Source organism: Rhinoderma darwinii, unplaced genomic scaffold, assembly GCF_050947455.1.
Source record: "Rhinoderma darwinii isolate aRhiDar2 unplaced genomic scaffold, aRhiDar2.hap1 Scaffold_673, whole genome shotgun sequence".
Taxonomy (NCBI): domain Eukaryota; kingdom Metazoa; phylum Chordata; class Amphibia; order Anura; family Rhinodermatidae; genus Rhinoderma; species Rhinoderma darwinii.
In genome coordinates, this window is record NW_027464231.1 from 155,916 (window position 1) to 183,151 (window position 27,236).

The window sequence follows — 27,236 nt, forward strand, 5'->3', positions numbered from 1 at the left end:
TGTCACCACATTATAAGTGTCCTATCTCCTATATAAGTAAAGAGGCTCTGTCACCACATTATAAGTGTCCTATCTCCTATATAAGTAAAGAGACTCTGTCACCACATTATAAGTGTCCTATCTCCTATATAAGTAAAGAGGCTAAAGAGACTCTGTCACCGCATTATAAGTGTCCTATCTCCTATATAAGTAAAGAGGCTCTGTCACCACATTATAAGTGTCCTATCTCCTATATAAGTAAAGAGACTCTGTCACCACATTATAAGTGCCCTATCTCCTATATAAGTAAAGAGACTCTGTCACCACATTATAAGTGCCCTATCTCCTATATAAGTAAAGAGGCTGTCACCACATTATAAGTGTCCTATCTCCTATATAAGTAAAGAGACTCTGTCACCACATTATAAGTGCCCTATCTCCTATAAGTAAAGAGACTCTGTCACCACATTATAAGTGTCCTATCTCCTATATAAGTAAAGAGGCTCTGTCACCACATTATAAGTGCCCTATCTCCTATATAAGTAAAGAGGCTCTGTCACCACATTATAAGTGCCCTATCTCCTATATAAGTAAAGAGGCTCTGTCACCACATTATAAGTGTCCTATCTCCTATATAAGTAAAGAGGCTGTCACCACATTATAAGTGTCCTATCTCCTATATAAGTAATGAGACTCTGTCACCACATTATAAGTGTCCTATCTCCTATATAAGTAAAGAGACTCTGTCACCACATTATAAGTGCCCTATCTCCTATAAGTAAAGAGACTCTGTCACCACATTATAAGTGTCCTATCTCCTATATAAGTAAAGAGGCTCTGTCACCACATTATAAGTGTCCTATCTCCTATATAAGTAAAGAGGCTCTGTCACCACATTATAACTGCCCTATCTCCTATATGAGTAAAGAGGCTCTGTCATCACATTATAAGTGCCCTATCTCCTATATAAGTAAAGAGGCTCTGTCACCACATTATAAGTGTCCTATCTCCTATATAAGTAAAGAGGCTCTGTCACCACATTATAAGTGCCCTATCTCCTATATAAGTAAAGAGACTCTGTCACCACATTATAAGTGCCCTATCTCCTATATAAGTAAAGAGGCTGTCACCACATTATAAGTGTCCTATCTCCTATATAAGTAAAGAGACTCTGTCACCACATTATAAGTGCCCTATCTCCTATATAAGTAAAGAGGCTCTGTCACCACATTATAAGTGCCCTATCTCCTATATAAGTAAAGAGGCTCTGTCACCACATTATAAGTGCCCTATCTCCTATATAAGTAAAGAGGCTCTGTCACCACATTATAAGTGCCCTATCTCCTATATAAGTAAAGAGGCTCTGTCACCACATTATAAGTGTCCTATCTCCTATATAAGTAAAGAGGCTGTCACCACATTATAAGTGTCCTATCTCCTATATAAGTAAAGAGGCTGTCACCACATTATAAGTGTCCTATCTCCTATATAAGTAAAGAGGCTCTGTCACCACATTATAAGTGTCCTATCTCCTATATAAGTAAAGAGGCTCTGTCACCACATTATAAGTGTCCTATCTCCTATATAAGTAAAGAGGCTCTGTCACCACATTATAAGTGCCCTATCTCCTATATAAGTAAAGAGGCTCTGTCTCCACATTATAAGTGCCCTATCTCCTATATAAGTAAAGAGGCTCTGTCACCACATTATAAGTGTCCTATCTCCTATATAAGTAAAGAGACTCTGTCACCACATTATAAGTGTCCTATCTCCTATATAAGTAAAGAGACTCTGTCACCACATTATAAGTGTCCTATCTCCTATATAAGTAAAGAGACTCTGTCACCACATTATAAGTGTCCTATCTCCTATATAAGTAAAGAGACTCTGTCATCACATTATAAGTGCCCTATCTCCTATATAAGTAAAGAGGCTCTGTCACCACATTATAAGTGCCCTATCTCCCATATAAGTAAAGAGGCTCTGTCACCACATTATAAGTGCCCTATCTCCCATATAAGTAAAGAGGCTCTGTCACCACATTATAAGTGTCCTATCTCCTATATAAGTAAAGAGGCTCTGTCACCACATTATAAGTGCCCTATCTCCTATATAAGTAAAGAGGCTCTGTCACCACATTATAAGTGCCCTATCTCCCATATAAGTAAAGAGGCTCTGTCACCACATTATAAGTGCCCTATCTCCTATATAAGTAAAGAGGGTCTGTCACCACATTATAAGTGCCCTATCTCCTATATAAGTAATGAGACTCTGTCACCACATTATAAGTGCCCTATCTCCTATATAAGTAAAGAGGCTCTGTCACCACATTATAAGTGCCCTATCTCCCATATAAGTAAAGAGGCTCTGTCACCACATTATAAGTGTCCTATCTCCTATATAAGTAAAGAGGCTCTGTCACCACATTATAAGTGTCCTATCTCCTATATAAGTAAAGAGGCTCTGTCACCACATTATAAGTGCCCTATCTCCCATATAAGTAAAGAGGCTCAGTCACCACATTATAAGTGTCCTATCTCCTATATAAGTAAAGAGGCTCTGTCACCACATTATAACTGCCCTATCTCCTATATGAGTAAAGAGGCTCTGTCACCACATTATAAGTGCCCTATCTCCTATATAAGTAAAGAGGCTCTGTCACCACATTATAACTGCCCTATCTCCTATATGAGTAAAGAGGCTCTGTCACCACATTATAAGTGCCCTATCTCCTATATGAGTAAAGAGGCTCTGTCACCACATTATAAGTGCCCTATCTCCTATATAAGTAATGAGACTCTGTCACCACATTATAAGTGCCCTATCTCCTATATAAGTAAAGAGACTCTGTCACCACATTATAAGTGCCCTATCTCCTATATAAGTAAAGAGGCTCTGTCACCACATCATAAGTGTCCTATCTCCTATATAAGTAAAGAGGCTCTGTCACCACATTATAAGTGTCCTATCTCCTATATAAGTAAAGAGGCTCTGTCACCACATTATAAGTGTCCTATCTCCTATATAAGTAAAGAGGCTCTGTCACCACATTATAAGTGCCCTATCTCCTATATAAGTAAAGAGACTCTGTCACCACATTATAAGTGTCCTATCTCCTATATAAGTAAAGAGGCTGTCACCACATTATAAGTGTCCTATCTCCTATATAAGTAAAGAGACTCTGTCACCACATTATAAGTGTCCTATCTCCTATATAAGTAAAGAGACTCTGTCACCACATTATAAGTGTCCTATCTCCTATATAAGTAAAGAGACTCTGTCACCACATTATAAGTGCCCTATCTCCTATATAAGTAAAGAGACTCTGTCACCACATTATAAGTGCCCTATCTCCTATATAAGTAAAGAGACTCTGTCACCACATTATAAGTGCCCTATCTCCTATATAAGTAAAGAGACTCTGTCACCACATTATAAGTGTCCTATCTCCTATATAAGTAAAGAGGCTAAAGAGGCTCTGTCACCACATTATAAGTGTCCTATCTCCTATATAAGTAAAGAGACTCTGTCACCACATTATAAGTGCCCTATCTCCTATATAAGTAAAGAGACTCTGTCACCACATTATAAGTGCCCTATCTCCTATATAAGTAAAGAGACTCTGTCACCACATTATAAGTGTCCTATCTCCTATATAAGTAAAGAGGCTAAAGAGGCTCTGTCACCACATTATAAGTGTCCTATCTCCTATATAAGTAAAGAGGCTCTGTCACCACATTATAAGTGTCCTATCTCCTATATAAGTAAAGAGGCTAAAGAGACTCTGTCACGGCATTATAAGTGTCCTATCTCCTATATAAGTAAAGAGGCTCTGTCACCACATTATAAGTGTCCTATCTCCTATATAAGTAAAGAGACTCTGTCACCACATTATAAGTGCCCTATCTCCTATATAAGTAAAGAGACTCTGTCACCACATTATAAGTGCCCTATCTCCTATATAAGTAAAGAGGCTGTCACCACATTATAAGTGTCCTATCTCCTATATAAGTAAAGAGACTCTGTCACCACATTATAAGTGCCCTATCTCCTATAAGTAAAGAGACTCTGTCACCACATTATAAGTGTCCTATCTCCTATATAAGTAAAGAGGCTGTCACCACATTATAAGTGTCCTATCTCCTATATAAGTAAAGAGGCTCTGTCACCACATTATAAGTGCCCTATCTCCTATATAAGTAAAGAGGCTGTCACCACATTATAAGTGTCCTATCTCCTATATAAGTAAAGAGACTCTGTCACCACATTATAAGTGCCCTATCTCCTATATAAGTAAAGAGGCTCTGTCACCACATTATAAGTGCCCTATCTCCTATATAAGTAAAGAGGCTCTGTCACCACATTATAAGTGCCCTATCTCCTATATAAGTAAAGAGGCTCTGTCACCACATTATAAGTGCCCTATCTCCTATATAAGTAAAGAGGCTGTCACCACATAATAAGTGTCCTATCTCCTATATAAGTAAAGAGACTCTGTCACCACATTATAAGTGTCCTATCTCCTATATAAGTAAAGAGGCTGTCACCACATTATAAGTGCCCTATCTCCTATATAAGTAAAGAGGCTCTGTCACCACATTATAAGTGTCCTATCTCCTATATAAGTAAAGAGGCTGTCACCACACTATAAGTGCCCTATCTCCTATATAAGTAAAGAGGCTGTCACCACATTATAAGTGTCCTATCTCCTATATAAGTAAAGAGACTCTGTCACCACATTATAAGTGCCCTATCTCCTATATAAGTAAAGAGGCTCTGTCACCACATTATAAGTGTCCTATCTCCTATATAAGTAAAGAGGCTCTGTCACCACATTATAAGTGCCCTATCTCCCATATAAGTAAAGAGACTCTGTCACCACATTATAAGTGCCCTATCTCCTATATAAGTAAAGAGGCTCTGTCACCACATTATAAGTGCCCTATCTCCTATATAAGTAAAGAGGCTTTGTTACCACATTATAAGTGCCCTATCTTCTATATAAGTAAAGAGGCTCTGTCACCACATTATAAGTGCCCTATCTCCTATATAAGTAAAGAGGCTCTGTCACCACATTATAAGTGTCCTATCTCCTATATAAGTAAAGAGGCTGTCACCACATTATAAGTGTCCTATCTCCTATATAAGTAAAGAGGCTCTGTCACCACATTATAAGTGTCCTATCTCCTATATAAGTAAAGAGGCTCTGTCACCACATTATAACTGCCCTATCTCCTATATAAGTAAAGAGGCTCTGTTACCACATTATAAGTGCCCTATCTCCTATATAAGTAAAGAGGCTCTGTCACCACATTATAAGTGCCCTAATTCCTATATAAGTAAAGAGACTCTGTCACCACATTATAAGTGCCCTATCTCCTATATGAGTAAAGAGGCTCTGTCACCACATTATAAGTGCCATATCTCCTATATAAGTAAAGAGGCTCTGTCACCACATTATAAGTGCCATATCTCCTATATAAGTAAAGAGGCTCTGTCACCACATTATAAGTGCCCTATCTCCTATATAAGTAATGAGGCTCTGTCACCACATTATAAGTGTCCTATCTCCTATATAAGTAAAGAGGCTCTGTCACCACATTATAAGTGCCCTATCTCCTATATAAGTAAAGAGGCTCTGTCACCACATTATAAGTGCCCTATCTCCTATATAAGTAAAGAGACTGTCACCACATTATAAGTGTCCTATCTCCTATATAAGTAAAGAGGCTCTGTCACCACATTATAAGTGTCCTATCTCCTATATAAGTAAAGAGGCTCTGTCACCACATTATAAGTGCCCTTTCTCCTATATAAGTAAAGAGGCTCTGTCACCACATTATAAGTGCCCTATCTCCTATATAAGTAAAGAGACTCTGTCACCACATTATACGTGTCCTATCTCCTATATAAGTAAAGAGGCTATGTCACCACATTATAAGTGCCCTATCTCCTATATAAGTAAAGAGGCTCTGTCACCACATTATAAGTGCCCTATCTCCTATATAAGTAAAGAGACTCTGTCACCACATTATAAGTGTCCTATCTCCTATATAAGTAAAGAGGCTCTGTCTCCACATTATAAGTGCCCTATCTCCTATATAAGTAAAGAGGCTCTGTCACCACATTATAAGTGCCCTATCTCCTATATAAGTAAAGAGGCTCTGTCACCACATTATAAGTGCCCTATCTCCTATATAAGTAAAGAGGCTCTGTCACCACATTATAAGTGTCCTATCTCCTATATAAGTAAAGAGGCTGTCACCACATTATAAGTGTCCTATCTCCTATATAAGTAAAGAGACTTTGTCACCACATTATAAGTGCCCTATCTCCTATATAAGTAAAGAGGCTCTGTCACCACATTATAAGTGCCCTATCTCCTATATAAGTAAAGAGGCTCTGTCACCACATTATAAGTGTCCTATCTCCTATATAAGTAAAGAGGCTCTGTCACCACATTATAAGTGCCCTATCTCCTATATAAGTAAAGAGACTCTGTCACCGCATTATAAGTGTCCTATCTCCTATATAAGTAAAGAGACTCTGTCACCACATTATAAGTGCCCTATCTCCTATATAAGTAAAGAGGCTCTGTCACCGCATTATAAGTGTCCTATCTCCTATATAAGTAAAGAGGCTCTGTCACCACATTATAAGTGCCCTATCTCCTATATAAGTAAAGAGGCTGTCACCACATTATAAGTGTCCTATCTCCTATATAAGTAAAGAGGCTCTGTCACCACATTATAAGTGCCCTATCTCCTATATAAGTAAAGAGGCTCTGTCACCACATTATAAGTGCCCTTTCTCCTATATAAGTAAAGAGACTGTCACCACATTATAAGTGTCCTATCTCCTATATAAGTAAAGAGACTGTCACCACATTATAAGTGTCCTATCTCCTATATAAGTAAAGAGGCTCTGTCACCACATTATACGTGTCCTATCTCCTATATAAGTAAAGAGGCTATGTCACCACATTATAAGTGCCCTATCTCCTATATAAGTAAAGAGACTCTGTCACCACATTATAAGTGCCCTATCTCCTATATAAGTAAAGAGGCTCTGTCACCACATTATAAGTGTCCTATCTCCTATATAAGTAAAGAGGCTCTGTCACCACATTATAAGTGCCCTATCTCCTATATAAGTAAAGAGGCTCTGTCTCCACATTATAAGTGCCCTATCTCCTATATAAGTAAAGAGGCTCTGTCACCACATTATAAGTGCCCTATCTCCTATATAAGTAAAGAGGCTCTGTCACCACATTATAAGTGTCCTATCTCCTATATAAGTAAAGAGGCTGTCACCACATTATAAGTGTCCTATCTCCTATATAAGTAAAGAGACTTTGTCACCACATTATAAGTGCCCTATCTCCTATATAAGTAAAGAGGCTCTGTCACCACATTATAAGTGTCCTATCTGCTATATAAGTAAAGAGGCTCTGTCACCACATTATAAGTGCCCTATCTCCTATATAAGTAAAGAGGCTCTGTCACCACATTATAAGTGCCCTATCTCCTATATAAGTAAAGAGGCTCTGTCACCACATTATAAGTGTCCTATCTCCTATATAAGTAAAGAGGCTCTGTCACCACATTATAAGTGTCCTATCTCCTATATAAGTAAAGAGGCTCTGTCACCACATTATAAGTGTCCTATCTGCTATATAAGTAAAGAGACCCTGTCACCACATTATAAGTGCCCTATCTCCTATATAAGTAAAGAGGCTCTGTCACCACATTATAAGTGTCCTATCTCCTATATAAGTAAAGAGGCTGTCACCACATTATAAGTGTCCTATCTCCTATATAAGTAAAGAGACTCTGTCACCACATTATAAGTGCCCTATCTCCTATATAAGTAAAGAGGCTCTGTCACCACATTATAAGTGCCCTATCTCCTATATAAGTAAAGAGACTCTGTCACCACATTATAAGTGTCCTATCTCCTATATAAGTAAAGAGGCTGTCACCACATTATAAGTGCCCTATCTCCTATATAAGTAAAGAGGCTCTGTCACCACATTATAAGTGCCCTATCTCCTATATAAGTAAAGAGGCTCTGTCACCACATTATAAGTGTCCTATCTCCTATATAAGTAAAGAGGCTGTCACCACATTATAAGTGCCCTATCACCTATATAAGTAAAGAGGCTCTGTCACCACATTATAAGTGTCCTATCTCCTATATAAGTAAAGAGACTCTGTCACCACATTATAAGTGTCCTATCTCCTATATAAGTAAAGAGACTCTGTCACCACATTATAAGTGCCCTATCTCCTATATAAGTAAAGAGGCTCTGTCACCACATTATAAGTGCCCTATCTCCTATATAAGTAAAGAGACTCTGTCACCACATTATAAATGCCCTATCTCCTATATAAGTAAAGAGGCTCTGTCACCACATTATAAGTGCCCTATCTCCTATATAAGTAAAGAGGCTGTCACCACATTATAAGTGCCCTATCACCTATATAAGTAAAGAGGCTCTGTCACCACATTATAAGTGTCCTATCTCCTATATAAGTAAAGAGACTCTGTCACCACATTATAAGTGTCCTATCTCCTATATAAGTAAAGAGATTCTGTCACCACATTATAAATGCCCTATCTCCTATATAAGTAAAGAGGCTCTGTCACCACATTATAAGTGTCCTATCTCCTATATAAGTAAAGAGGCTCTGTCACCACATTATAAGTGCCCTATCTCCTATATAAGTAATGAGACTCTGTCACCACATTATAAGTGCCCTATCTCCTATATAAGTAAAGAGGCTCTGTCACCACATTATAAGTGCTCTATCTCCTATATAAGTAAAGAGGCTCTGTCACCACATTATAAGTGCCCTATCTCCTATATAAGTAATGAGACTCTGTCACCACATTATAAGTGCCCTATCTCCTATATAAGTAAAGAGACTGTCACCACATTATAAGTGTCCTATCTCCTATATAAGTAAAGAGACTGTCACCACATTATAAGTGTCCTATCTCCTATATAAGTAAAGAGGCTCTGTCACCACATTATAAGTGCCCTATCTCCTATAGAAGTAAAGAGGCTCTGTCACCACATTATAAGTGCCCTATCTCCTATATAAGTAAAGAGGCTCTGTCTCCACATTATAAGTGCCCTATCTCCTATATAAGTAAAGAGACTGTCACCACATTATAAGTGTCCTATCTCCTATATAAGTAAAGAGACTGTCACCACATTATAAGTGTCCTATCTCCTATATAAGTAAAGAGGCTCTGTCACCACATTATAAGTGTCCTATCTCCTATATAAGTAAAGAGACTCTGTCACCATATTATAAGTGTCCTATCTCCTATATAAGTAAAGAGACTCTGTCACCACATTATAAGTGTCCTATCTCCTATATAAGTAAAGAGGCTCTGTCATCACATTATAAGTGCCCTATCTCCTATATAAGTAAAGAGACTCTGTCACCACATTATAAGTGCCCTATCTCCTATATTAGTAAAGAGGCTCTGTCACCACATTATAAGTGTCCTATCTCCTATATAAGTAAAGAGGCTCTGTCACCACATTATAAGTGCCCCATCTCCTATATAAGTAATGAGACTCTGTCACCACATTATAAGTGCCCTATCTCCTATATAAGTAAAGAGGCTCTGTCACCACATTATAAGTGCCCTATCTCCTATATAAGTAAAGAGACTCTGTCACCACATTATAAGTGCCCTATCTCCTATATAAGTAAAGAGGCTCTGTCACCACATTATAAGTGCCCTATCTCCTATATAAGTAATAAGACTCTGTCACCACATTATAACTGCCCTATCTCCTATATAAGTAAAGAGGCTCTGTTACCACATTATAAGTTTTCTATCTCCTATATAAGTAAAGAGGCTCTGTCACCACATTATAAGTGCCCTATCTCCTATATAAGTAAAGAGACTCTGTCACCACATTATAAGTGCCCTATCTCCTATATAAGGAAAGAGGCTCTGTCACCACATTATAAGTGTCCTATCTCCTATATAAGTAATGAGACTCTGTCACCACATTATAAGTGCCCTATCTCCTATATAAGTAATGAGGCTCTGTCACCACATTATAAGTGCCCTATCTCCTATATAAGTAAAGAGGCTCTGTCACCACATTATAAGTGCCCTATCTCCTATATAAGTAAAGAGACTCTGTCACCACATTATAAGCGTCCTATCTCCTATATAAGTAAAGAGGCTCTGTCACCACATTATAACTGCCCTATCTCCTATATAAGTAAAGAGGCTGTCACCACATTATAAGTGCCCTATCTCCTATATAAGTAAAGAGGCTCTGTCACCACATTATAAGTGCCCTATCTCCTATATAAGTAAAGAGGCTCTGTCACCACATTATAAGTGTCCTATCTCCTATATAAGTAAAGAGGCTCTGTCACCACATTATAAGTGCCCTATCTCCTATATAAGTAAAGAGGCTCTGTCACCACATTATAAGTGTCCTATCTCCTATATAAGTAAAGAGTCTCTGTCACCACATTATAAGTGCCCTATCTCCTATATAAGTAAAGAGACTCTGTCACCACATTATAAGTGTCCTATCTCCTATATAAGTAAAGAGACTCTGTCACCACATTATAAGTGTCCTATCTCCTATATAAGTAAAGAGGCTCTGTCACCACATTATAAGTGTCCTGTCTCCTATATAAGTAAAGAGGCTCTGTCACCACATTATAAGTGCCCTATCTCCTATATAAGTAAAGAGGCCCTGTCACCACATTATAAGTGCCCTATCTCCTATATAAGTAAAGAGACTCTGTCACCACATTATAAGTGCCCTAATTCCTATATAAGTGCCCTATCTCCTATATAAGTAAAGAGGCTGTCACCACATTATAAGTGCCCTATCTCCTATATAAGTAAAGAGGCTCTGTCACCACATTATAAGTGCCCTATCTCCTATATAAGTAATGAGACTCTGTCACCACATTATAAGTGTCCTATCTCCTATATAAGTAAAGAGGCTGTCACCACATTATAAGTGCCCTATCTCCTATATAAGTAAAGAGACTCTGTCACCACATTATAAGTGCCCTATCTCCTATATAAGTAAAGAGGCTCTGTCACCACATTATAAGTGTCCTATCTCCTATATAAGTAATGAGACTCTGTCACCACATTATAAGTGCCCTATCTCCTATATAAGTAAAGAGACTCTGTCACCACATTATAAGTGTCCTATCTCCTATATAAGTAAAGAGGCTCTGTCACCACATTATAAGTGTCCTGTCTCCTACATGATGTGATCGGCGCTGTAATGTCGGTGACAGTAATGCTTTTTATTTAGAAAACGTTCTATATTTACCACGTTAGGAGCGATTTTAGCTTTATGCTAATGAGTTTCTTAATGCCCAACTGGGCGTGTTTTTCCATTAGACCAAGTGGGCGTTGTAAAGAGGAGTGTATGACGCTGACCAATCAGCATCATGCACTTCTCTCCATTCATTTAGTCACCGCATAGTAAGGGTATGTTCACACGGCTTATTTACGGACGTAATTCGGGCGTTTTCCGCCTCGATTTACGTCCGAAAATGCGGCTCGATAGCATCGGCAAACATCTGGCCATTGAAAGCAATGGGTTTTACGTTGGTCTATTCCCACGAGGCGTAAATTTACGCGTCGCTGTCAAAAGATGGCGCGTAAATAGACGCCCGTGTCAAAGAAGTGCCTGTCACTTCTTCAGACGTAAATGAAGCCGTTTTCCATTGACTCCATGGAAAAACAGCTCCATTTACGTCCGTAATTGACGCAGCGAAAAAGCGCCTCAACACGCCATGTCAGCTGAAATTACGGAGCTGTTTTCTCCTGAAAACAGCCCCGTAATTTCAGCCGTTACGGACACTGCCGTGTGAACATACCCTAACACTGCGTTGTTCACTATGTGCTGTCTTAGGCTACGTTCACACGGGGTATTTTGCAGAGTTTTTTTACGCGGAAACCGCGTCGCAAAACTCGGCAAAAACGGCCCGAGAACGCCTCCCATTGATTTCAATGGGAGGCGTCGGCGTCTTTTTCCCGCGAGCAGTAAAACTGCCTCGCGGGAAAAAGAAGCGACATGCCCTATCTTTGGGCGCTTCCGCCTCTGACCTCCCATTGACTTCAATGGGAGGCAGGAGAAAGCGTATTTCTCGCTGTTTTATGCCCGCGGCGCTCAATGGCCGCGGGCGAAAAACGGCGCGATAATCGCCGCGAAAATCGGCGTGCAGGGAGAGGAATATCTGCCTCAAAGTTCCAAACGGAATTTTGAGGCAGATATTCCTCCCCCAAAATACTCCGTGTGAACATAGCCTTATACTGACACATTAACGTTACTGAAGTGTTTAGACAGTGAATAGACATTCCTTCCAGCCAGGAAGGGATGTCTATTCACAATCCCGACACTTCGTTAACGTATCTGTGGTACTTACAGCAGAGCAAGCGTAATCTCCCTGTAACCGGTCATTTACAGTGAGATCTCGCTATTTAAGTAATAGTACGTCCTGGTAAAAACGGCCATTCCGCCCCCATCCCATCTGTGAGCAATGACAACTGCTGTCACAAACAGCAGTTGTCACATCTCCTTCCCCATGGTCCCCGCCGATTAACTCCTTAGAAGCCGCGTTCAATAGCGTTTGCGGCTTCTAAGTGGTTAGAACACAATCGACGGCCCCGCAAAGTGATTACATATATCCTGATGTACTCCGCATAGTTTACATATATCCTGATGTACTCCTCACAGATTACATATACCCTGATGTACTCCGCACAGATTACATATACCCTGATGTACTCCTCACAGATTACATATACCCTGATGTACTCCTCACAGATTACATATACCCTGATGTACTCCTTACAGATTACATATACCCTGATGTACTCCTCACATATTACATATAACCTTATGTACTCCTCACATATTACATATATCCTGATGTACTCCTCACAGATTACATATATCCTGATGTACTCCGCACATATTAAATATACCCTGATGTACTCCTCACATATTACATATACCCTGATGTACTCCTCACATATTACATATATCCTGATGTACTTTGCACAGATTACATATACTCTGATGTACTCCTCACATATTACATATACCCTGATGTACCCCGCACAGATTACATATACCCTGATGTACTCCTCACAGATTACATATACCCTGATGTACTCCTCACAGTTTACATATATCCTGATGTACTCCTCACATATTACATATACCCTGATGTACTCCTCACATATTACATATACCCTGATGTACTCCGCACAGATTACATATACCCTGATGTACTCCTCACAGATTACATATACCCTGATGTACTCCTCACATATTACATATACCCTGATGTACTCCTCACATATTACATATACCCTGATGTACTCCTCACAGCTTACATATACCCTGATGTACTCCTCACAGCTTACATATACCCTGATGTACTCCTCACATATTACATATACCCTGATGTACTCCGCACAGTTTACATATACCCTGATGTACTCCTCATAGATTACATATACCCTGATGTACTCCACACATATTACATATACCCTGATGTACTACTCACAGATTACATATACCCTGATGTACTCCTCACATATTACATATACCCTGATGTACTCCTCACCGATTACATATACCCTGATGTACTCCTCACCGATTACATATACCCTGATGTACTACTCACAGATTACATATACCCTGATGTACTCCACACATATTACATATACCCTGATGTACTCCTCACAGATTACATAAACCCTGATGTACTCCTCACATATTACATATACCCTGATGTACTCCTCACATATTACATATACCCTGATGTACTCCTCCCATATTACATATACCCTGATGTACTCCTCACAGATTACATATACCCTGATGTACTCCTCACATATTACATATACCCTGATGTACTCCTCACATCTTACATATACCCTGATGTACTCCTCACATCTTACATATATCCTGATGTACTCCTCACATCTTACATATATTCTGATGTACTCCTCCCATATTACATATACCCTGATGTACTCCTCACATATTACATATACCCTGATGTACTCCTCACATATTACATATATTCTGATGTACTCCTCACATATTACATATACCCTGATGTACTCCGCACATCTTACATATACCCTGATGTACTCCTCACATATTACATATACCCTGATGTACTCCTCACATATTACATATACCCTGATGTACTCCTCACATATTACATATACCCTGATGTACTCCTCACATATTACATATACCCTGATGTACTCCTCACAGATTACATATACCCTGATGTACTCCTCACAGATTACATATATCCTGATGTACTCCTCACATATTACATATAGCCTGATGTACTCCTCACATATTACATATACCCTGATGTACTCCTCACAGATTACATATACCGTGATGTACTCCTCACATATTACATATACCCTGATGTACTCCTCACATATTACATATACCCTGATGTACTCCTCACAGATTACATATACCGTGATGTACTCCTCACATATTACATATATCCTGATGTACTACTCACATATTACATATACCCTGATGTACTCCTCACAGATTACATATACCCTGATTTACTCCTCACATATTACATATACCCTGATGTACTCCTCACAGATTACATATACCCTGATGTACTCCTCACAGATTACATATACCCTGATGTACTCCTCACAGATTACATATACCCTGATGTACTCCTCACAGATTACATATACCCTGATGTACTCCTCACATATTACATATACCCTGATGTACTCCTCACATATTACATATACCCTGATGTACTCCTCACAGATTACATATACCCTGATGTAGTCCTCACATATTACATATATCCTGATGTACTCCTCACATATTACATATACCCTGATGTACTCCTCACAGTTTACATATACCCTGATGTACTCCTCACATATTACATATATCCTGATGTACTCCTCACATATTACATATATCCTGATGTACTCCTCACAGATTACATATACCCTGATGTACTCCGCACAGATTACATATACCCTGAAGTACTCCTCACAGATTACATATACCCTGATGTACTCCTCACATATTACATATACCCTGATGTACTCCTCACAGATTACATATACCCTGATGTACTCCTCACAGATTACATATACCCTGATGTACTCCTCACAGATTACATATACCCTAATGTACTCCTCACAGATTACATATACCCTGATGTACTCCTCACATATTACATATACCCTGATGTACTCCTCACATATTACATATACCCTGATGTACTCCTCACAGATTACATATACCCTGATGTACTCCTCACAGATTACATATACCCTGATGTACTCCTCACAGATTACATATACCCTGATGTACTCCTCACAGATTACATATACCCTGATGTACTCCTCACATATTACACATACCCTGATGTACTTCTCACAGATTACACATACCCTGATGTACTCCTCACATATTACATATATCCTGATGTACTCCTCACATATTACATATATCCTGATGTACTCCTCACAGATTACATATACCCTGATGTACTCCTCACATATTACATATACCCTGATGTACTCCTCACAGATTACATAAACCCTGATGTACTCCTCACATATTACATATACCCCGATGTACTCCTCACATATTACATATACCCCGATGTACTCCTCACATATTACATATACCCCGATGTACTCCTCACATATTACATATACCCCGATGTACTCCTCACATATTGCATATACCCTGATGTACTCCTCACAGATTACATATACCCTGATGTACTCCTCACAGATTACATATACCCTGATGTACTCCTCACAGATTACATATATCCTGATGTACTCCTCACATATTACATATACCCTGATGTACTCCTCACATATTACATATACCCTGATGTACTCCTCACAGATTACATATACCCTCATGTACTTCTCACAGATTACATATACCCTCATGTACTCCTCACAGATTACATATACCCTGATGTACTCCTCACATATTACATATATCCTGATGTACTCCTCACATATTACATATATCCTGATGTACTCCTCACAGATTACATATACCCTGATGTACTCCTCACATATTACATATACCCTGATGTACTCCTCACATATTACATATACCCTGATGTACTCCTCACATCTTACATATATCCTGATGTACTCACAGATTACATATACCCTGATGTACTCCTCACATCTTACATATACCCTGATGTACTCCTCACAGATTACATATACCCTGATGTACTCCTCACAGATTACATATACCCTGATGTACTCCTCACATATTACATATATCCTGATGTACTCCTCACAGATTACATATACCCTGATGTACTCCTCACATATTACATATACCCTGATGTACTCCTCACAGATTACATATACCCTGATGTACTCCTCACAGATTACATATACCCTGATGTACTCCTCACAGATTACATATACCCTGATGTACTCCTCACAGATTACATATACCCTGATGTACTCCTCACATATTACATATAACCTTATGTACTCCTCACATATTACATATATCCTGATGTACTCCTCACATATTACATATACCCTGATGTACTCCTCACAGATTACATATACCCTGATGTACTCCTCACATATTACATATACCCTGATGTACTCCTTGTTATCGTTTCTTTCTTTTTGAATATAAAGAAATTTTGAGCTAAAACAACTTTTTATTTCCACTGCTCAATTCTAATACAATCGATGTAACACCTGTGGAGTCAAAATGCTCACTGCAGCCCTAAATGCTCACCCTGAGGGGTGTAGAATCCAAAATGGGGTCATTTGGGGAGGGTCTCCATACCTCCCAACAGTCCCAGATTCCAGGTGGTATCCCGATCGGCCGCTGGCATGTCCCGGTGTCAACTGCATCTGCGTTCTCAGGACACAGATCAGGGCCACCGTACACACATGGTCGAACCGGGCAAATGCCGGGGCCCCCTGCTCTTATAGGAGGGACCACTCAGCTGACGGGTGCTTTATGCTGCCCAGCTCAATTTCACTTTGCACAAACTGGGGGTCTTTCATATTTGTTCTCCCGTTTCTGCCGCCGCGTGAGTTGCTCCGCAAAGAGTCCAATAAGTCACATGGCACACTAGGGCCACATATGTCATATCACTAAACACTGCAGAATCGGGGTAATAAATATTGAGCTGTGATTCTCTGTTATCATCTGCTGTGTTAGTGAAATAAAGGAATAAAATGATATCTGCAGAATAAGAGAAACATTCGGACATTTCACCCCCACTTTTTATGGGGGGGGGGGTAATATATTGTCCCTTGTTGGCATTACTTTATCTGTCCTTCTGTTTTATGTCGTTAGAAAATGTATAAATTTACCAGCAATTGTTTATATTTTCAAGAAAAATGCCAAAAAGCCTCCAGACAGATACAGAGTGATATATTCTGCAGATTATTACACCACTGACCTCTCTAGAGATCTGCAGAACATTGCTCTGTCCTCTGCTGACAGATACAGAGTGATATATTCTGCAGATTATTACACCACTGACCTGTCTACAGATCTGCAGAACATTGCTCTGTCCTCTACTGACAGATACATAGTGATATATTCTGCAGATTATTACACCACTGACCTCTCTACAGATCTGCAGAACATTGCTCTGTCCTCTCCACCTCCTGACAGATACAGAGTGATATATTCTGCAGATTATTACACCACTGACCTCTCTACAGATCTGCAGAACATTGCTCTGTCCTCTACTGACAGATACAGTGTGATATATTCTGCAGATTATTACACCACTGACCTGTCTACAGATCTGCAGAACATTGCTCTGTCCTCTACTGACAGATACAGAGTGATATATTCTGCAGATTATTACACCACTGACCTCTCTACAGATCTGCAGAACATTGCTCTGTCCTCTCCACCTCCTGACAGATACAGAGTGATATATTCTGCAGATTATTACACCACTGACCTCTCTACAGATCTGCAGAACATTGCTCTGTCCTCTACTGACAGATACAGTGTGATATATTCTGCAGATTATTACACCACTGACCTCTCTACAGATCTGCAGAACATTGCTCTGTCCTCTACTGACAGATACAGAGTGATATATTCTGCAGATTATTACACCACTGACCTGTCTACAGATCTGCAGAACATTGCTCTGTCCTCTACTGACAGATACAGAGTGATATATTCTGCAGATTATTACACCATTGACCTCTCTACAGATCTGCAGAACATTGCTCTGTCCTCTACACCTCCTGAGAGATACATAGTGATATATTCTGCAGATTATTACACCACTGACCTGTCTACAGATCTGCAGAACATTGCTCTGTCCTCTCCACCTCCTGACAGATACAGAGTGATATATTCTGCAGATTATTACACCACTGACCTCTCTACAGATCTGCAGAACATTGCTCTGTCCTCTACACCTCCTGAGAGATACATAGTGATATATTCTGCAGATTATTACACCACTGACCTCTCTAGATATCTGCAGAACATTGCTCTGTCCTCTACTGACAGATACATAGTGATATATTCTGCAGATTATTACACCACTGTCCTCTCTACAGATCTGCAGAACATTGCTCTGTCCTCTACTGACAGATACAGAGTGATATATTCTGCAGAGTATTACACCACTGACCTCTCTACAGATCTGCAGAACATTGCTCTGTCCTCTCCACCTCCTGACAGATACATAGTGATATATTCTGCAGATTATTACACCACTGACCTCTCTACAGATCTGCAGAACATTGCTCTGTCCTCTACTGACAGATACATAGTGATATATTCTGCAGATTATTACACCACTGACCTCTCTACAGATCTGCAGAACATTGCTCTGTCCTCTACTGACAGATACAGAGTGATATATTCTGCAGATTATTACACCACTGACCTCTCTACAGATCTGCAGAACATTGCTCTGTCCTCTACTGACAGATACAGAGTGATATATTCTGCAGATTATTACACCACTGACCTGTCTACAGATCTGCAGAACATTGCTCTGTCCTCTACTGACAGATACATAGTGATATATTCTGCAGATTATTACACCACTGACCTCTCTACAGACCTGCAGAACATTGCTCTGTCCTCTACTGACAGATACAGAGTGATATATTCTGCAGAGTATTACACCACTGACCTGTCTACAGATCTGCAGAACATTGCTCTGTCCTCTACTGACAGATACAGAGTGATATATTCTGCAGATTATTACACCACTGACCTGTCTACAGATCTGCAGAACATTGCTCTGTCCTCTACTGACAGATACAGAGTGATATATTCTGCAGATTATTACACCACTGACCTCTCTACAGATCTGCAGAACATTGCTCTGTCCTCTACTGACAGATACATAGTGATATATTCTGCAGATTATTACACCACTGACCTGTCTACAGATCTGCAGAACATTGCTCTGTCCTCTACTGACAGATACATAGTGATATATTCTGCAGATTATTACACCACTGACCTCTCTACAGATCTGCAGAACATTGCTCTGTCCTCTACTGACAGATACATAGTGATATATTCTGCAGATTATTACACCACTGACCTGTCTACAGATCTGCAGAACATTGCTCCTCTACTGACAGATAGAGTGATATATTCTGCAGATTATTACACCACTGCCCTCTCTACAGATCTGCAGAACATTGCTCTGTCCTCTCCACCTCCTGACAGATACATAGTGATATATTCTGCAGATTATTACACCACTGACCTCTCTAGAGATCTGCAGAACATTGCTCCTGTATCACATGACAGATACATAGTGATATATTCTGCAGATTATTACACCACTGACCTCTCTACAGATCTGCAGAACATTGCTCCTGTATCACATGACAGATACAGAGTGATATATATTTTGCAGATTATTACACCACTGAATTCTCTAGAAATCTGCAGAACATTGCTCTGTCCTCTACTGACAGATACATAGTGATATATTCTGCAGAGTATTACACCACTGACCTGTCTACAGATCTGCAGAACATTGCTCTGTCCTCTACTGACAGATACAGAGTGATATATTCTGAAGATTATTACACCACTGACCTCTCTACAGATCTGCAGAACATTGCTCTGTCCTCTACTGACAGATACAGAGTGATATATTCTGCAGATTATTACACCACTGACCTCTCTACAGATCTGCAGAACATTTCTCTGTCCTCTACTGACAGATACAGAGTGATATATTCTGCAGATTATTACACCACTGACCTCTCTAGAGATCTGCAGAACATTGCTCTGTCCTCTACTGACAGATACATAGTGATATATTCTGCAGATTATTACACCACTGACCTCTCTACAGATCTGCAGAACATTGCTCTGTCCTCTACTGACAGATACAGAGTGATATATTCTGCAGATTATTACACCACTGACCACTCTACAGATCTGCAGAACATTGCTCTGTCCTCTACTGACAGATACAGAGTGATATATTCTGCAGATTATTACACCACTGACCTCTCTACAGATCTGCAGAACATTGCTCTGTCCTCTACTGACAGATACAGAGTGATATATTCTGCAGATTATTACACCACTGACCTCTCTAGATATCTGCAGAACATTGCTCTGTCCTCTCCACCTCCTGACAGATACAGAGTGATATATTCTGCAGATTATTGCACCACTGACCTCTCTACAGATCTGCAGAACATTGCTCTGTCCTCTCCACCTCCTGACAGATACATAGTGATATATTCTGCAGAGTATTACACCTATGACCTTCGGACCCCCATAGAACACAGGTTCCCTGGATAAATTCCCCAATCTAGAAATGAAAACACTAAAAATGGTAAAAATAAATCTGTTTATTATAGAATCTGGTAGAATTTCTGTGCGGTTTTCTGTGGCTCCGGCCCTTTAACATGCGATGATCGGTGAGATGAAGAGGGGGAGGGTCCTTCTTCACCCGTGGATATGGCCGCCAGTCCACCCTTACACAGCTCGATCCTGGATCAGAAGAAACCGAAAACTTTTTTCATATTTTTCAAAGTCGGATCCTAGAAAAGGAAAAAATACAAATAAGCAAAAAAATTCACAAAACCTTCACCACAAGGAGAAGATGAAGACGAGCGGAAGACGTCAGACTTACCGGATCTCGCGTCTGCTCATCACTGGAGGAGTCTTCATGGGAATTTCAGATGGTTTAGGTGGTAAAGACCACGATGTTGGGGTGACAACTGCAAAACAAATCAGAAATTCAGTGTCCAGGCGGCTGTAGAAGAGTCGTGAGGTGAGAAGATCATCAGTGGACGGCACTTACCTCACCTAAAGATGGTAAATGGGCCCCGAGCGGCAGATGGAAATAAGATGGCCGCTATCTCTCCCGGGGGTTGGGGGCCCTGATGGTAAATGGGCCCCAAGTGGCAGATGTTACTAAAATGGCCACTTTCTCTTTCGGGGGTTGGAGGCCCTGATGTTAACCGTAGCCCCCGAAAGGTCGTCCATCTCCACATCAGGAGCTGGAAATTGGCGTCCGCCAACCTCCATCTTCCCATCCTCCATCTCCACGTCCTCTGGAAACTGGCGTCCGCCAGCCTCCATCTTCTCATCCTCCTCCTCCATCTCCACGTCCTCTGGAAACTGGCGTCCGCCAACCTCCATCTTCTCATCCTCCTCCTCCATCTCCACGTCCTCCGGAAATTGGCGTCCGCCAACCTCCATCTTCTCTACAACACTCATCATTGGAAACATCACCATCCTCCTCTTCTTCATATGAGACACGTCCATGATGAGAGCCAGCAAGAGAAACTGACACCGCGGTCAATGTGTGACCCCAATTTATAAACTTGATGATGTCACAACCTGAGGGCCATTATGTGCAAACGGAACACATGCAGATCACAGGCCCCGCCCTTCACATGACATCACGCTCAGATTCTCTAGAGGACGTCACGCTCAGAGAAATAGAATCTGCCCACATTCTAGATGACATCACAAGAAGCGTATCCCAGTGAACCGTTACAACAGAGCGGCCATTTATAACGTAATATGGTAGAAGAATACAGACAGTCGGGGGTTTTAAATAAAACATTGTTACACCGTTCACTGTGTGAGTCAAATAATGCTATGTTGTAATAGTTCTGGACTTTTACCGATGCAGCGATACCAATTTTGTTATTATTTTTACATTGTTCTTGGGGAATAATGGGAAATGTTTTTTTTTTTACACACATTTTATTAGTTCCCCTAGGGGACTTGAACCAGTGATCATTAGATCGCTGGTACAATACACTGCAATACATGGATGAGTTACGGAAACAGCGTAACTCGCTGAGCTACGCTGTTTCCGGAACTCCCATAGTAGTGAATGTCAGTTATAGAAGCAGCGTAGCGTGCTACTCTGTAGCCGTAACTACTATTCAGTTCTATGGGAGTTGCGGAAACTGCGTAGCTCAGAGAGTTACGCTGTTTGCGTAACTCGAACATGTAACCAGGAAGTGAAGTGGCCGGAAGACCGCGGAGCCGGGTAAGATGGAATGGGGCTTAGGGGGCCCCGTTCTAGAGATATTACACCTGTGGATATGTCATAAATGTCCTTCGTAGGAAAACCAATATAAATGCCGCGGTCGCTATTGACCGCAGTATTTAACTAAACAGCGCCATCTCTGTTCCTAGCCGGTAGTGCAGCGTGTCAGAAGCTGACACCTGCAGTGTATGGAGCAGGCTCAGCGCGTGAGCCCGCTCCATACATCATCCCCTCCCCGCCTGATGATGTGCTGGCACATCACGGGTCGGGAAGGGGTTAAGTAAGGAGCGGTCAGGGGGCCCGGCACTGCCGACTAGAACACGCAGGGACTTGTTAGCAAGATTTATTCTTGCTAAAAACTGCGCCTTATAGTCCGAAAAATACGGTATATATATATATTGATTGTAGATTTTGTCAATTCTATTTTCTGTACATAATTAACCCTTTCATGACCAGGGGTCATTGATGCCCCTGCGTCCAGGTCACATTTTCCATTTCTGATTTGCACTTCTTTAGACGATAATAACTTTGCAACCGCTTTGAATATCACAACTATTTTAACTTTGATTTTTACAAGACTTATGAGGCTTTCATTTTCTAGATTAGTTTAATTAATTCCATGTTTTACAATTTTATTATGAGCAGAAAAATCACAAAAAAAATTGAAAAATAAACAATTTTTTAATTTTTTAAAATATATTTATCCATGTTATTTCTGTGTGTGCGTGTGCGTTATATATATATAAATATATACACATATATATACACATACATACATATATACACATACATATATACACATACATACACATACATATATACACATACATACATATATACACATACATACACATACATATATACACATACACACACATATATACACATACATACACACACATATATACACATACACACACATATATACACATACACACACATACACACATACATATATACACATACATACACACATACATATATACACATACATACACACATACATATATACACATACATACATATATACACATACATACACACACATACATATATATATATACACACATACATATACACACACATACATACATACATACATATATACACACTGTTGCAGCTCTTTAAAGGGAAGGTGTCACTAATTTTATTTTTTATATACTATTGCTTTTAGTAGGTCATTAAAATAAATTTTAATTAATTTGTGTTTTTTTGTTGCACTTTTTATTTTTTTCTGTCTTTTTCTTCTCTATGGGGACTGCCATTTTTTTTGTCATCTCTGTATGTGTTGATTAACGACACATACAGAGATGGAATACGGCAGCTACAGTGCATAGGAGTAAATGAACGGCTCCTGTCCATTGCCTCTGCTATCTGGCTCTGTACTGCGCAGACGCAGGTCATAGTCACACAGCAGAGCAGCTGTTTGCAGGGAGAGAGCAGGCGCCATCATGAAGACCAGCTGCACTGCAGGTAAGATGTGTCTCGGTCTGTCCCTCTCTCTCTCACAGACCCCCGCTCTCGTGACCCCCGACGTCCCCCCCCCAGCTTGCCCCGCCCCCCTGACAGACCCCCCCACCTGACGGGCCCCCCTGTAGTCGTGCAGGAGACTCTGTATAAAGGACACATGATGTAACTGTCCTGGGAAAGCTGGGTGATAAACAATATGCCCACTGTTAGTGTGGTACCCAGCTTTCCCAGACCCCTGAACAATAAATCTCTCTTGTTGTGCTGAGACTGAGAGGTTCATTAGTCACATTCCCAAACAGTCTCAGCACAACTAGAGAGATTTACCGTTCAGGGGTCTGGGAAAGCTGGGTGACCACCATTACCCCTCCTACTGGAGTGTGTTTGGGGATGTGACTAATGAACCTCTCACACTCCAGTAGGAGGGGTAATGTTGGTCTCCCAGCTTTCACAGACTCCTGAACGATAAATCCCCCTTGTAGTGCTGAGACTGAGAGGTTCATTAGTCACATTCCCAAACAGTCTCAGCAAAACGAGAGAGATTTACCGTTCAGGGGTCTGGGAAAGCTGGGTGACCACCATTACCTCTCCTACTGGAGTGTGAGAGGTTCATTAGTCACATCCCCAAACACACTCCAGTAGGAGGGAGTAATGGTGGTCACCCAGCTTTCCCAGCAGATATAACCAGCAAAGGGCTGGATGGACGGGCTGAGGGTGCACAGGGTTTTTGATGATCCCCCTCTGTCATGTGATCGAACCTAGGTTACCGGTTCAACAGACGGGGTTCATGTGACTATAACTCTGTCCATAAGAGACAGTGCACTCAGGACAAGCCCTGCCCTCATTGTGATTGTGTGTGTGTGTGTGTGTGTGTGTGTGTGTGTGTGTGTGTGTGTGTGTGTGTGCGTGTGTGTGTAGCAGAGCGGAGTGTGCACGGGCGCCGCTGATACTTCATAGCCGCTTATCAGCTGTTTTGAAGAATCAGCGGCGAGCACCCCCCCCCCCACACACACACACGCACACACACACGCACACACACAAACACAAATCCCCCCAAACACGCAAAATCAAGTGTAATTAAGCGTTTTTTTTATGAGGTTTTTGGCACGTAAAATGTGCAAAAAAAACGCCTGAAATACACGGCGTGGGAACCGATCAACTGAAAAGTCATTCACTTCACTTTCATCGTTCTAAGGGTATGTTCACACACAATGTTTTCAGCTGAAAAATCGGAAGCAGAACCAGTGGCGGATTAAGTAGACAATAGGCCCTGGGATGTTATCCAAACTTGGGCCCCCATTCTCCACCGACCGCCCTGTAACTATTGTTAACACTTCCTTTTTTTCCCAGACATTAACAAATGGGTGTTACTACTCCCCTTGTCAAAAAACTGTGTCCCCACATACTGACAGTCTCCAACCATTGCTGACAGTATCGCACCGTGTATGGACACATTCTCCTGACAAGGGGAATAGTAACACTTATTTGTCTATCAGTCCTGAACTGCACAAAGACTTTGTGAAATATAAGGATTTCCCATAATAAACATGTCAGTAGAGATGACAGATTATCTAGTGACTCACAGGTGACGACGTCGTTTTTTTCCTCTTTTCTTCTCCATCCGGTCCAGACTTCATGACGACTTTTCCCGGCCATGACCCATTTCTGCAGAATTTGCCACTCAGATGTCTTTGGCTCCTCACTTTTCCAACATTTCCACACCTATAAACAAAGATAATATTATCATGGTGCCACACACTGTGCCCCTAAATATAATAGCACCAAACACTGCGACCCTGAATAAAATAGTACAAACACTGAGCCCCTAAATATTATAGCACCATAGACTGCGCCCCTGAATATAATTGTGTCAAACACTGTAGATAGCACCACACACAGCCCCCTGTAAATAGCGCTACACAGTCCTCCCCCTCTGTAAATAGAGACACGTAGCCCTCCCCCTCTTGTATATAGTGCTACACAGCAATCCCCCTTAGATATAGTGATACACAGCACTCCTTTCTATATAGTGCTATACAACAATCCCCCCTTGTATATTGTGCTACACAGCGTCTTCCCCCTTGGACCTGCAGCTCTTATAATTGCTCAGTATAATGTCCCCCATAGCTGCCCCCACAGTATATTGCCAACCATAGCTGCCCCCACAGTATAATGCCCTTCACAGCTGCCTCTACACAGTATAATTTTCCCCTTAGCTGACCCTACACAGTATAATGCCTCCATAGCTGCGACACAGTATAATGTCCCCATAGCTGCGACACAGTATAATGCCCCCATAGCTGATACACAATATAATGCCTCCATAGCTGCTACACAGTATAATGCCCCCATAGCTGCTACACAGTATAATGCCTCCATAGCTGCTACACAGTATAATGCCCCCATAGCTGCTACACAGTATAATGCCCCCATAGCTGCTACACAGTATAATGCCTCCATAGCTGCTACACAGTATAATGCCCCCATAGCTGCTACACAGTATAATGCCCCCATAGCTGCTACACAGTATAATGCCCCCATAGCTGCTACACAGTATAATGCCTCCATAGCTGCTACACAGTATAATGCCTCCATAGCTGCTACACAGTATAATGCCCCCATAGCTGCTACACAGTATAATGCCTCCATAGCTGCTACACAGTATAATGCCTCCATAGCTGCTACACAGTATAATGCCCCCATAGCTGTGACACAGTATAATGCCCCATAGCTGCTACACAGTATAATGCCCCCATAGCTGCTACACAGTATAATGCCTCCATAGCTGCTACACAGTATAATGCCTCCATAGCTGCTACACAGTATAATGCCCCCATAGCTGCTACACAGTATAATGCCCCCATAGCTGCTACACAGTATAATGCCCCCATAGCTGCTACACAGTATAATGCCCCCATAGCTGTGACACAGTATATTGCCTCCATAGCTGCTACACAGTATAATGCCTCCATAGCTGCTACACAGTATAATGCCTCCATAGCTGCTACACAGTATAATGCCTCCATAGCTGCTACACAGTATAATGCCTCCATAGCTGCTACACAGTATAATGCCTCCATAGCTGCTACACAGTATAATGCCCCCATAGCTGTGACACAGTATAATGCCTCCATAGCTGCTACACAGTATAATGCCTCCATAGCTGCTACACAGTATAATGCCTCCATAGCTGTGACACAG

The 27,236-nt window shown here is 40.8% G+C and overlaps 1 protein-coding gene across 1 annotated transcript in view; it reads right to left on the reverse strand.

Annotated features, from left to right (window-relative positions):
- Positions 1-26,146, reverse strand: part of LOC142728081 (uncharacterized) — a 64,241-nt gene extending 38,095 nt beyond the window's left edge. The window contains exon 1 of the mRNA XM_075849098.1: positions 25,619-26,146. The gene's annotated coding sequence lies outside the window, so the exon portion shown is untranslated. The remainder of the gene's footprint in view (positions 1-25,618) is intronic.
- Positions 26,147-27,236: the final 1,090 nt, after the last annotated feature.